This window comes from Chenopodium album, chromosome 6 (genome assembly GCF_948465745.1).
Source record: "Chenopodium album chromosome 6, dcCheAlbu1.1, whole genome shotgun sequence".
NCBI classification, from domain to species: domain Eukaryota; kingdom Viridiplantae; phylum Streptophyta; class Magnoliopsida; order Caryophyllales; family Amaranthaceae; genus Chenopodium; species Chenopodium album.
This window is the reverse complement of record NC_137839.1, coordinates 16,225,544-16,238,182: the sequence shown is the minus strand read 5'-3', so window position 1 is coordinate 16,238,182 and position 12,639 is coordinate 16,225,544. Positions and strand designations below refer to the sequence as shown.

The following is a 12,639-nucleotide window of genomic DNA, read 5'->3' as shown; positions in this document are numbered from 1 at the left end:
CGAATATTCTTCAAAAATTAAAGGAATGGAAGGAAAGAAAACAAAGTGTAAAGTCTCTGGAAGAACAAATTGAGGAAGTTGATGAATTTGAAAAAGAAAAAAACCCAGAAGAGACAACAGAGGAGAACAAAGAAGAAGAAGAGATGAGCGAGGAAGAAGAAGAAGATAAAGAAGAGGGAAATGACTCAGAAAGGGAAGAGTCTGTAAAGGAAAAGGAAGAAGAAGAAGTGACTGATCAAGCGGAACTTGAATCACTGGCTGGAAGGTATGTTGTTGGTCATCGCATTGATGTTGTTTAATGTAGAAAAGCAAGATTTCTGGAATTTCTTGATTTGATTAAGTTTTAGGGTTGGGAGTTTATGTTGTCTAGAGTTTCAGCAAACCTTATGTATCCTGGTGCTATGACTGAATTTTGCCAAAATTTTCAAGCGAAATTAGGAACAATTACAAGTTTGGTTAATGGGGTTAAAATCGAATTGAATGTTGAAACCCTAGGTAAAATTTTGAAAACTCCTACCGAAGGGTTTGACTCCTATATTAAGGGAAAGGGAAATGTGAATGTAGGCAGTTATCTGACTAGTGATATTGTTGAAGCCCTAGGTGGCCAGAGAGGGAAGAAGGTTATGAGTCACAATAATCTTAGTCCCTTAAATAAGCTTTTGTTCAATTTGGTGAAAAAGACAATTCTGCCCAGAACTGCTAAAAAGGGGGAAGCATGTCTGTTGGATATGGCAGTGATTTTCTGTATATCTAAGAAAATCAAAAATCAAGGTCAATTTTCCGTCCTTAATGTACCAGCATTTAGCTCATTGTGTTCCTAGTAAGACAAAGGTAGGGTATGGTGCTATTTTGTCTACTATATTTGAAAACGCTGGAGTTGTTCTGAAAGGCAGATTTGGGGCTTTGAATAAGAAGCCAGAAAATGTGATCAATGAGGAAACCCTTGCTGGGTTAAGTCTGGAAGTAGTACAGGGAAAAATTCAGAAATTAGAGAAAGGAGAGAAAAAGAAAGAGAAAGTTACAGGGAAGAGGAAGGAAAAGGCTATGTCAGAACAGCCTGTAAGGAAGAGTGGGAGGATTTCTGCCAGTGGTGTTCCTCAAACTAGCATGGAACAACCACTGGAATTGGATGTCGAGGAGAATATCCTTGAAGGGCAAGTTACTGAGCTGGCTGACAGAATGGAGAGGGTAGAGAGTCAAATGAAGGACTCTGCTAGAAAACTTCATGTGCTAACACTTGAAAAATTGGTCCAGGAGCAAGGGAAGGAGTTGAAGGAACTCAAGAGAATGATGCTCAAACAGACCAAGGACCTTCAAGAACAGAAGGAGTTCCAAGAGGAAGAGCTTCACAAGGTTCTACAGGAACAGAAGGAGGAGTTCCTGGAGAAAGTCAAGGGAATAGAAGAAAAATTGGAGGCTTCTGCAAAACAGACAAAGGAAGACTTCAACAAGATTATGGAGTTCCTTGAAACCTAGCCTACCCCATCTCAATATCAGCCTAGCTTTCTCTTTCACCGTCTTAGTTATGAACATATTTAATTTTCGTTTTTAAGTATTTGAACAATTGATTTTGATTGTAAATTTTTAAATTGTTCATCTGGATGCTAAGTATTTTGGTTTTTAATGAAAAGTTGGAACTTTTGCTTATACTTGTGTGTTTTGTATATTTTGAACGCTTATGTTGTAGAGTAGATCTTACTTGAGGGTGTTTAGCAGCGCTGCCTTTAGTTTCCCACACTCGATGAATTGCTTGTGGGGCTGTTGGTGGATGTTTAATAAACTTGAAAATACAGGACTTTTTTATAATGCCAAAAGGGGGAAAAGAAGAAGAAAACATGGAGGCTGAAGTTTTTCTAGGTTCCAGTTGAAAAAGTATCATAACTTTCTTAGTTTAGTTTACTTAGCTTATTCTTAGTTTAGTTTACTTAGCTTATTTTTGTTTTTCGTTTTTGTTTTATTCTGTTGTGTGTTTATTTTCTGTCAATAAATTTAAAATACAAAAATACGACCTTTTAGTTTGTTTTAACTTTCTCAAGAGTTTGCTTAAGTTTGTCATCATCAAAAAGGGGGAAATTGTTGATGTTTAAAGGTTTTGATGATGAGGAACTTGAGTTACAGCAAACTCGTCTCATAAAGATCTTTCAAGTGTTTGTGCAGCCTAGGTGAAATTGATCTTGGAGATGGAAGAAGTAACTTAAGCTGAGAAGACTTGAAGGAGTTCTTTATCAAGAAAGTTATTCAATATAAAAGAAGAGTTCCCTAACAGGAACCGAGTTCCCTCATAGGAACGTTCCTTTACAGGAACTTAGTAAACGTGGAGCCCAAGTAAACCTACCAGAACAAGAGTGCAGCGCAACAATGTTTTAGTTAAGATTTTATCTCCTAGATTCATTGTTAAATATGTTAAGTAGGATATGCATGAAATTTATTAGAAGCGTGACAATTAGCTTGGCAAATAAATTAAAATCGGAAAAGATAAAAGATAGAAATAGAAAAAGATTTTCTTTAAATATTTATCTTTTAAAATCAGTTTGTTAAAAAGATATTATGCTTTTTAATTCAATATTTCTTTCTTATTTTCTGAAAAGATTTTCTTCAAAAAGATTTATTCAAAAACCGTGTTTTAAGATAAGTTAAGTTTTACTTATTTATCTTTATGAAAACCTACTTTCTATACAAGTAATACTTGTATAAATAGTAGAGAATAATAGGAGTCTAGGTTTTTGTGAGTTTTATGCGTGAAGAATTTACAGAGCTACAATCGTGTAAGTTTGCCAAGCTTTTCACATTGTCATATTAGTTTCGGGTTTCATGCATAGCTTGCCTATCATATACTAGGTGTTTGTATTTGTAATTGGTTGGGGTTATTTGGGTGAGAGAGTATTTTTATTTTTGCATACTGTGAGAGAGCTTCTAGTGAGAAGGTGAAGATTTGTACTTTGGGAGTACGAGTGAGTTTGAGTGTGGGACTCAAACTGGGTAGAACAAGGTGTTGTTCTGTAGCAAGTTTATTCAGGAACTTGTGAGTAGAGGCTTAATTATAATAGGTTGTAACTTGGTGTTTGCCCTATTATAGTGGAGATATTTGTGTTTGAAATCCCTAAGGTAGGGTCGAGGTTTTACTTCTAGTTGGGCACTAGAAGGTTTCCTCGTAAAATCCTGTGTGCCTTGCAAGTTCCTATTCTGTCATGTTTTATATTTGCAAAATTAGTAATTAGGAACTTAACTACAATTCACCCCCCCTCTTGTAGTGTTCATCTCAATTAACAACAATAAAAGGCATCATAGAAATCATAATAAGCACATTTGATATTATAACCTTTTCCCTAAAAATGATATTAGGAAGATCAAAACACCCTAACATGACATTAGAAATCATAATAACAACCTAAGCATGATTTCTATATCATAATAACAATGAAAACAATTAAAGCACTTAATTGGATGCCCCGTACCTCTTTCTAATAACAAAATACACACGTTAATAACTTCAAGGAAAATATAAAATCAAAACAATTAAATTAAATAATTGAAATAGAGATTTGGGACCAAACCCTCAGAAATTAAAACCTTTCACATCTTGGCTAGGTGTGTCTAGATCTTGTGAATGCGGAACTTTGTTTGTAAAATGCTAGGCTAGAAAGAGGGAGAGAAAATCAAGAAATTCTTGATGAGAGTTGATGATTGAAAACGGAGGTTTTAGGAGGCTATTTATAAAGAAAATTAGCCGGATATGATAAAAAACGAATCAGAGTTTCGAAAAGAATAAAAATACGACCGCAGCGCCAAACACGAACCTATCGCCAGACGACACATCTGTCACCAGACGCCGGCTCTGTCGCCAGGCGACAGGTCTTTCGCGTGGCGCTAGAAACAATTTTCCACACGTTTTCTTATTTTGATAAAATTTAAGCGTACGAGAGGGTACAACCGTATTTTCCTTAAAAACACTTCTTTTATTCTAATTAAAACTCTTAAAAGTCAACTAAAGTCAATTTATCAATGCTAATTACATTAGGATTCAAAAGAACCTTCTAGAAGATTCTAGAAAACTATAATCAATCCTAATCACATTAGGAATGATAAATCAATATTAGGCCCTCCTCTAGATCATTGTGCCGCACATAAATATCAAACCGGGCCCAGTTTAGTAATTTGGCCATAACTTCCTCATTATTCATCGGAATTGGGCTAATAATATATCGTTGGAAAGTTCTTTCTGAACCCAATCCAACTACACTATTATCTAACCCTTGCCATGGACCAAACGAAATTGGATTGACTGTTTTCTCAAAATAGGTTTTCAAAAACAGAGAGAAAGAAAAGAATTAAAAAATAACCGCAACACTAGACTTTCCACATTTTCACTTCATTCAATTATGATTCGACGTGAAAGGTACTCATCACTGGGTTTGGTTTTGGGGAGACACAAATGGGTGTCTACATCAACTACATCACCATACTTTCTATGTGTATCAGCATAATCTCCAACTGAAAACCTGTAATTATCATTAATAAATGCAACAATTACCAGCAGTTAAGATGACCCAGAATATACAGATTAAATGGTGTAATTATTAATCAAACAACCATCTACATTTCTATAAAAATTAATCTTTTTTAATCACTTCCACGATTTTGATCAGATGAACCCAATTCATCAAACTTGTAAATTAAAATAGCATCATTAAAATTAGGAAAATGATAATATTCATCAAAAACCCAATTCATAAATAGCAAGAAGAATAAAATGCAACATAGATATTGTTGATCAAACAAAGATTAAGAAAAGAGAGTATATCGAAGCAGCAGATCAAGACCCAGCTGAATCCCAACGCTATATTAATAAGACCAACTGAAATTCAAATTTTTCATCAACAATAATCAATATTCAAGAAATGGGGATCTAAAAAAATTATAAAAAATAAAGAATATTCAAAATTTTGAAATACGATCCTAGAAAAATGCTAAAATTTTTTTAAAAGAAAAGCAAGAACCAAGCTCAAAATTGATCAGCAAAAAACTTATCAAATATAAACAAAATCTGCTCATCAAATTTGGGTCAGATTATCTTGAAAATACAGAAAAATTATCAACAAACATTAATTTGAAATCTCGAACTCAAAAATCATGAAATAATTTAAAGTATTGATATTAGAGCTTCGACATAATCTGAACTTTATCAACCATATAATTCATGTCAAGAACTCATGGAATAATAAGGAGAAAAAAGAAAAAACAAGCCTTTGTAATACATAGTTTCATAGTTCTTCTGTTAGAAGGGGTTGCGATGAACAATGGGAGTGAAAGGTTTAATAGGAAAGCTTAAAGTCTTTTAATATAGCACAGTCTAGCGCATCAGTGGATGAGATGACCATCAAGAAACGAGCCATTATACATAGGAAATTTTGTATTAAACCACCTTTTATAACCACTTTTTTTGCAGGAAACCACCTTATAAATTTTTTTTTGCAAAAACACACCTTAATCTATATTTTTTTTTTGCAAGGCCACACCTTTCCCCGGAAAATAGAGTTTGACCTTGTTTTCCAGGTTGAACTGACCACGTGCTTTGCACATGAGCCCTAAAACCACAAAAGCTCCTTTTTTACCCCGCCCCAGCCCCCTCCCCCTTCCAGTGGCCGGCAACCACCTCCCTCCTTCGTCGCCGGCGACCGCATCCCCTCCCTTTCCCCATTCCCGTCCTTAAACCCAACCCATTCTATACCTTCGTGAAGCGTAACATTCATGGCGGTTGACGAATGGCAGAGTGTGGGTCTAGGTCAATAAATCGAGCAGCGGTGCTTTAGGTGGAAGAGGAGAGAGAATTCGTGAGCAGCGCTTTAGGAAAGTGGGTGGTGGTGGATCTCGGGGTTCGGGCGGTGAGAGTGAAGGAAGTGATGGTTGGCTGCCGGAAAATTGGTTAGTGCCTGGTTTTAGGGTGTCACGTGCGAGACACGTGGTGGGTCAACCCCAAAATACAAGGTCAAAGTCTGTTTTCCGGCCAAACGTGTAGTCTTGCAAAAAAAATTTAGATTAAGGTGTGTTTTTGCGAAAAAAATTTTATAAGGTGATTTCCTGCAAAAATATGGTTATAAAAGGTGGTTTAATGCAAAATTTCCTTATACATAATTCATCACATCTCAAAGACTCATACTTCCGTAAATTCATCCAATTCAACATTTCATCTATAGAACAACACTGCCAATTTAGTCAAACCCCAAATTGAAAAAAATATGCAGAAGGATTATTGTACAGGAGAAATACAACTTTACTTGAAGATCCCTGATTCCCTTTATATCAAATCAAAGCAAAAGATAACGTTTTCGGCAACAAATTAACCTTCAAGATTTAACATAATCAACTAAAACCAACCATTTCTTCATACAAAACTATGTAAATCTCATCACATAAAATAAATCATGCCATATACATCACCAAAATTAGAAATTATTTAATTATAAATAAAAATCAATTAAATGAAAATTAAACAGGAAATTACCTTGCGAAGAATCATGTCAATATGATCAGCACCATCTTTTTAATCACAAACATCGTTCTATTGGCTGTAATCAAAATCAAACCAACCAAAACTCAGCAAAAAAAAATCCAAAAAAAAAAAAAAAATTAACACAAACTTTTGCAGAAAATCCAAACAAAAATTTCATTTCATTTCTCCAACTATTTCAGATTAACAGTAAACGCAAACCAAATTCGATAAACAAAGTAAAAAAAACACACAAAAACTCAACCAAATAACAATTAAACTACTGACAATCTAAGAAGATTATCTGAAACGACCTTAAGCTGCTTGCGTTGCTTAGATTCAACAATCTTCTTAAGAGTTTTCCTCTTCGCAATCGAATGTTGCCGAATCTCTTCCTTCAACTCATTCTCCCTCTCTTTGCACGCCTTCTTCAACTCTATATCTCTTAAAAAACTGGTAAGATTCGTTGCTAAAAAATTAATGCCTGAAAAAAAGGAATTCAATTTAGCAAATTTGTCTTAAAGATCATCAACCCAGCTCATAGATAGAATAAATGCCAGATTTTTCATTGGTTAATTTTGAAAATTCCAGCTAGATCTAACCCATAATAATTACTGGTTAATTTATAAAAATTCCAGTTAGATCTAACAAAATTTTGAAATTAAAAAAAATAGGGTTTTTTTTTTGTTAAATTATAGATGAATTAGCTAGATCTGAGCTAAAGTTAGATTATATGAAAATTGGGAAATTAAAATGGGGAAATTAAAGAAAAAATACGTGGAAAAATCTCCGAGGAAAGAGAAAATGATGAAAGGTAGCACCGCCCTAAACAACCCTAGAAAAATACTCTTCATCGTCTCAATCCCAGCCACAACAACTGCCCTAACAGCTCCGCGCAAGAATCTTGTAATACCCTGCCGTTACGAACAAAAACTTCTTCGAACGATTCAACAACGCAATTGAAACGTTTTGTTCTGAAACCTCAGCTCCCACGCAGTTCTCGCTCTCGCAATGTTAAGATCGAGCAACAATTTTCTTTACTGGCGCCGTTGATAGAGGAAAGCGAGAAAGGAGTAAAGAGAGAGAAAGAGCTTGAGGGAAAATATAAATGTAAGAGAAATGAGGAGAGAGAGCTCGTTTGAGGAAGAAAAGCAGTTGGAAAAAAAAACAGGTTTTAAACCTTAGTGCTTGATTTAGGTGTAACGGGCTTTTTATTTGCCCGATACAAATATTAATTACTCGTAACGAGCAATTGATTGCCCGTTACAAATGAGTTTTTTCCGTAACGGTCATATATTTTGCCCGTTACAATTACTCTTTTTGTAACGAATTTTGTTATGCTTGTTACAAATAGGGTGTTACAAATGACAATTTTTCTACTAGTGATATTAACGAATTATGTTATAAAAAATTTAAGTATGTTCTAAAATCTGTTACATATGTTCTAAAATATGTTGCATATGTTCTAAAAAATATTGCATATATGTTCATATTTGTTTTTGAGTTCAAGGTCTTAAAATTTGAGTATTATGTTCCAATTAAAACTATATTTTGAAAAACTAAATTTATTCTTCAAAGAACTATTACATATGTTAAGAATCATTGAGTGTAGGTTCTAAATTTTTAGGCTTTTGTTCTAAACGCTATGCTACAGAAGTTAAGTATGATGTTCTACATTTTTACTCACATGTTCTAATTCTTAAATTAGATGTTCTAAATTATTAGTCATATGTTCTAAATTTTAATTTGAGACATGTTCTAAATGTTTACTCGTATGTTCAAAATTTTTACTCACATGTTCTAAATTTAAAATCAGGTCTCATATAAGTATGAATTCTCACATATGGGACTATTCTCACTATATATACATATATATATGTATATACATATATATATGTATATATATATATATGTATATATATACCCGCTTCACCCTTTGGGCTAATCTAGATTCGGGAATCAGTTTTGAGTGATTAGGTTCCAATCCCCTCCCAATTGTTGTTGAATTGATATATATTGAAAAGGTTTACTCAAGCTTTACTATCTCAATCTCATAATATAGTCATTCTTATGCTGTCAAATTTGGAAAACCAATAATCTCATTGATATGGTTTATATTCCATCCATTTGGCTATAAATGTTTCATTGACGTGGGTACATTATTAGAGCTAGAGCTGTCAATTTGAGTATTCAAATCGTGGGTTCGGGTCGGTTCAAATTAGGTCTCAGGTTACGACATAAATTATGGTCACGTTTTGTCTAGTCAATCTAGTCTTCATAATTGGTCCAGGTTCGTGTCGGGTCAATTTCAACTCAGGTTATTTTGGATCATTCACCCTTTCGGGTGTAGGTTGGGTTCAATTTGAGTCAAATTCAGGCCGAGTTCAATTTTAGGTTCAGGTTGTGTTGAGTAGGATTTGGATATGTTAATAGTTGATAAATTCAGGTTCGGGTTTGGGTGGGTCATAGCTAGGAAATTCAAGGGTTGGGTAAGATAACTATCTTGTCGGATAATCTTAAAGTTGGATCATTCTTGGGTTTAGTTCAAGTTCAAGTCAAATTAATATCGGTGTGGTCAAGTTGAGCTTTTATAATTATGCCTTTCTTGATTTGCTTCATTATTATGAAGATTTTATTAAGCCTATATATAGAGTCTCGTCAAAAAAAAAAAAAAAAAAAAAAAAAAAAAAAAAAAAAAAAACCTATATGTAGAGTAATAGAGAACAAAAGGTATAATACTATAATCTTACAAATTGTACCATATGATGTATATTAAGCCAACATATTGGTAGATTTGAACAAAAGTTATGTGATTCGAAGAAACTATACTGTTCTACCCTCTTTTTTTTTTTTTTTTTTTTTTTTTTTTTTTTTTGTAAACAATTTAAACTCAAAAACTAAGCTAGGTCCATTGATATCTAGTTTTACATTAGTTTTAGGTCAGGTAAATGGCAAGTTGGGTTAACAATGATGACTAATTAAGTCTGGTTACGGTTCATCATGACTCTTGCCAATAACAGATTGTGTCAGGTTCTAATGGTTTTCGGGTTCTAATTGGGTTGAGTATTAGTTCGGATTCAGATTGTTGTCGAGTCGGATTAAATCAGTTGATGTTCATTATCAGGTTGGATGTAGGTTCGTATTTAGGTCATAAATTATTGGATCAAATCAATTGCCGGTTAATATCACGTCGGGTTACATTGCACTAGTTTCACCCCATTGTTCGGGTACATGCCAATTGTCAGTTTAGGTCGGGTTATTGGGTTAGTTCAATTTTTATAGCTCCAATTAGAGAACTGCAAGGATCTCCGAATATACTAGAATATTATTTATACTATAATATATAGTAGAGCCTACCAAACGTCACACTTAAGGCGTTGGGCAAATAGGTGGTAGAATTCAAGGTTTAGAAATAATGTTGGTGATAAAGTTTTAAAAAAAATATGGAATTTACGGTAATTACTAAAAAGCAAACAATAATAATAGTATGTGGTAATTATAATACTTTTCTAATTTTATTGAGTTGGGTTGACATATGTAAAGTTGGAATCGTAATGTGACATATTAACCAAGCTAGGACCTAGGTCCTGTTCAATTCACTTTAAAAAAAATATCCGGTAAAAATAATTTCAGTTTATTAAAAATAAGTTTATTTCTGTAAAAATAATTATAGTTCAATAAAATTAATTTCAGTTCAATAAAAATAATTTCACATTTGTGAAAAATCAGTAACTTTAAAAAAGAAATATAACATAAATTTAGTAAAAATAATTTCAGTTCAGCAAATATTTCAGTTTAGTAAATTAATTTCAGTTCAGTAAAAATAATTTAAGTCTAAGAAAAATAATTTCATATTAGTAAAATTAATTTCAGTTTTGCAAAAATAAGGTAAAGTGAACGGGTCCTTGTTTTCAATCTAGGTCTTAATCTAGTGTTATTCTTGCATAATTAAGACTTCCAATTAAGATTACATAATCTAGCTTAGTTTGATTAATATGAGTTGATTGATTCCGATCCCCAATCCTCATCATCACCTTATCACCCAAGGTAGGTACAAAATTCAACTTCATCCCTGCCCTATCAGCCATCTGGTACAAAACTAAATCGATCTCGTCCCATCATGCACCAATTTAAGTATTTACTCTCCTACGGAGTTTAGTAAATTAATTTTACTTCTGTAAAAATAATTTAAGATTAACAAAATTATTTCATTTCAGTAAAAATAATTTTAGTACAGCAAAAATAAAGTGAAGTGAATGGAGCCTAAGTAGGTTAAACCCCGTGCAATGCACAGATGTTGATAATTATAATAATAAAAATAATAATAAATATAAATATTGAATCGATTAATCATGTATTAAAACGCATGAAATAAATTAAAACAGTAGAAACACGTGAGAGAATACATTAAAATGTGTAATAGTTATAATGTGCAAGTTGATATTTTAGGATGTTTACTTTAGATTTTATAAAATAAAAGCCATAATCTAAATGCAATCTAATATAATACGGAGTAACAAGTATCTCTTTTTTTATAAAGTTATTTTGGCGGGAAATTTTTTAATAGTATATTACCAAGTGTCTTTTTAGATTTGATTTTAGTAGTATGTAATTGATTAATTGATTGATTGATTGATGATGAGGTGTAAGAAGATCATGTCTAATAAGGCCTTGTTCATTTCACCTTATTTTTGCTGAACTGAAATTATTTTTATTGAATTGAAATTATTTTTGCTTAACTTAAATTATGTTTACTGAACTGAAATTAATTTTACTGAATTGAAATTATTTTTGCTGAACTGAAATTAGTTTTACTAATATTCTACTATATTTCTTCTTTATAGTTACTGAATTTTACTGAACTGATCTTATTTTTACTGAATTGAAATTATTTTTAGTGAACTGAACTTATTTTTAATGAATTGAAATTATTTTTACTTAATATTATTTTTTTAAGGTGAAGTAGAAAGGGCCTAAGTTATGTTAAAAATAAGTTTAGGTAAGGACCTTAACTGATTTAGAACTGAACTGAACTGAACTGAATAGAGGTGAAATGAATATTTTACGAGAGAAGGAAATTAGGAAATAAACGAACTGATTGGAGCTGAATTGAAATTAAACTGAACAGAAGAGACCATAAATTCTAATAAAATTCTCTCTTTCGTTGTAGTTAATTTTTTATCACAACAAACATTTCCTCCTGTGTGAAAATGGCTCCATATGAAAATTTTATTTTGCAGGTTAATAGAGAAGTTTATAAATGTCCGTTTACTTAAAGAATTACCACCAAGTCAACCACGTTTATCTCCCGGTGTAACTAGCAGTGTTCCAATCGACATTACCCTGGAAGCCCAAGGAAGGAAACACAAGGCTAATGTGTAACTAATTATATTAAGAAGTATACCCATTTTTTTTTTTCAATCAGTGATGTTAATGGTGTACAATAAAGTTCAGCAGTGTACAATTATACGATGTAACATAAAGTTCGATCAGCAATGTAGCGAGTTCTTCAATTAAATATCCAAGTTTACCTACAAATATTACATAATTGTTGGAACATTTATATATGAATGGTGCTTCATGCATCGAAAATTTCCAATGACTCACCAATCGCAATTGTTGGGTTACTCAATTCTGTCATACCTACAATTGAAGTATCACAAATAACAAGTGAATTATATTAACATAAGGTTAAAAAATACAAGTATAAAAGTAAAGATCTTGCTAACGAACGCTCTCTAGGCATTGAATAAGCATTTAAAATATCACCCAAAGCGGTATTAATTTGGAAAATCATGACAAAATCATGCGTTGACTGGTGTAATTAATGTTAATTTTTAATTTAATTTTTTTACTTTTAGCTAGCTTATCCAATGCTCCGAGGGCATTCGTTAGCTTTTAAAAGTAATCTATATATCTAGATTAAAAATTATGGCAAGAGTTGTAATCATGCCACGTGTCATCATGACTTGATAAATAATGTAGGATCATGTTATATTAAAAACGATCATCAATGTTTCTCACAAAAATTTTATGTTCATAAATTCAAAATTTTTTATTGAAATATATATATATATATATATATATATATATATATATATATATATATATATATACTTCATCTGTTCTTTTTTACTTGACCTGTTTCTTTT

At 32.3% G+C, this 12,639-nt stretch overlaps 1 pseudogene; it reads right to left on the bottom strand.

The window, feature by feature from the left end:
- Positions 1–6,762: 6,762 nt before the first annotated feature.
- Positions 6,763–12,639, bottom strand: part of LOC145636725 (choline monooxygenase, chloroplastic-like) — an 83,139-nt pseudogene continuing 77,262 nt past the window's right edge.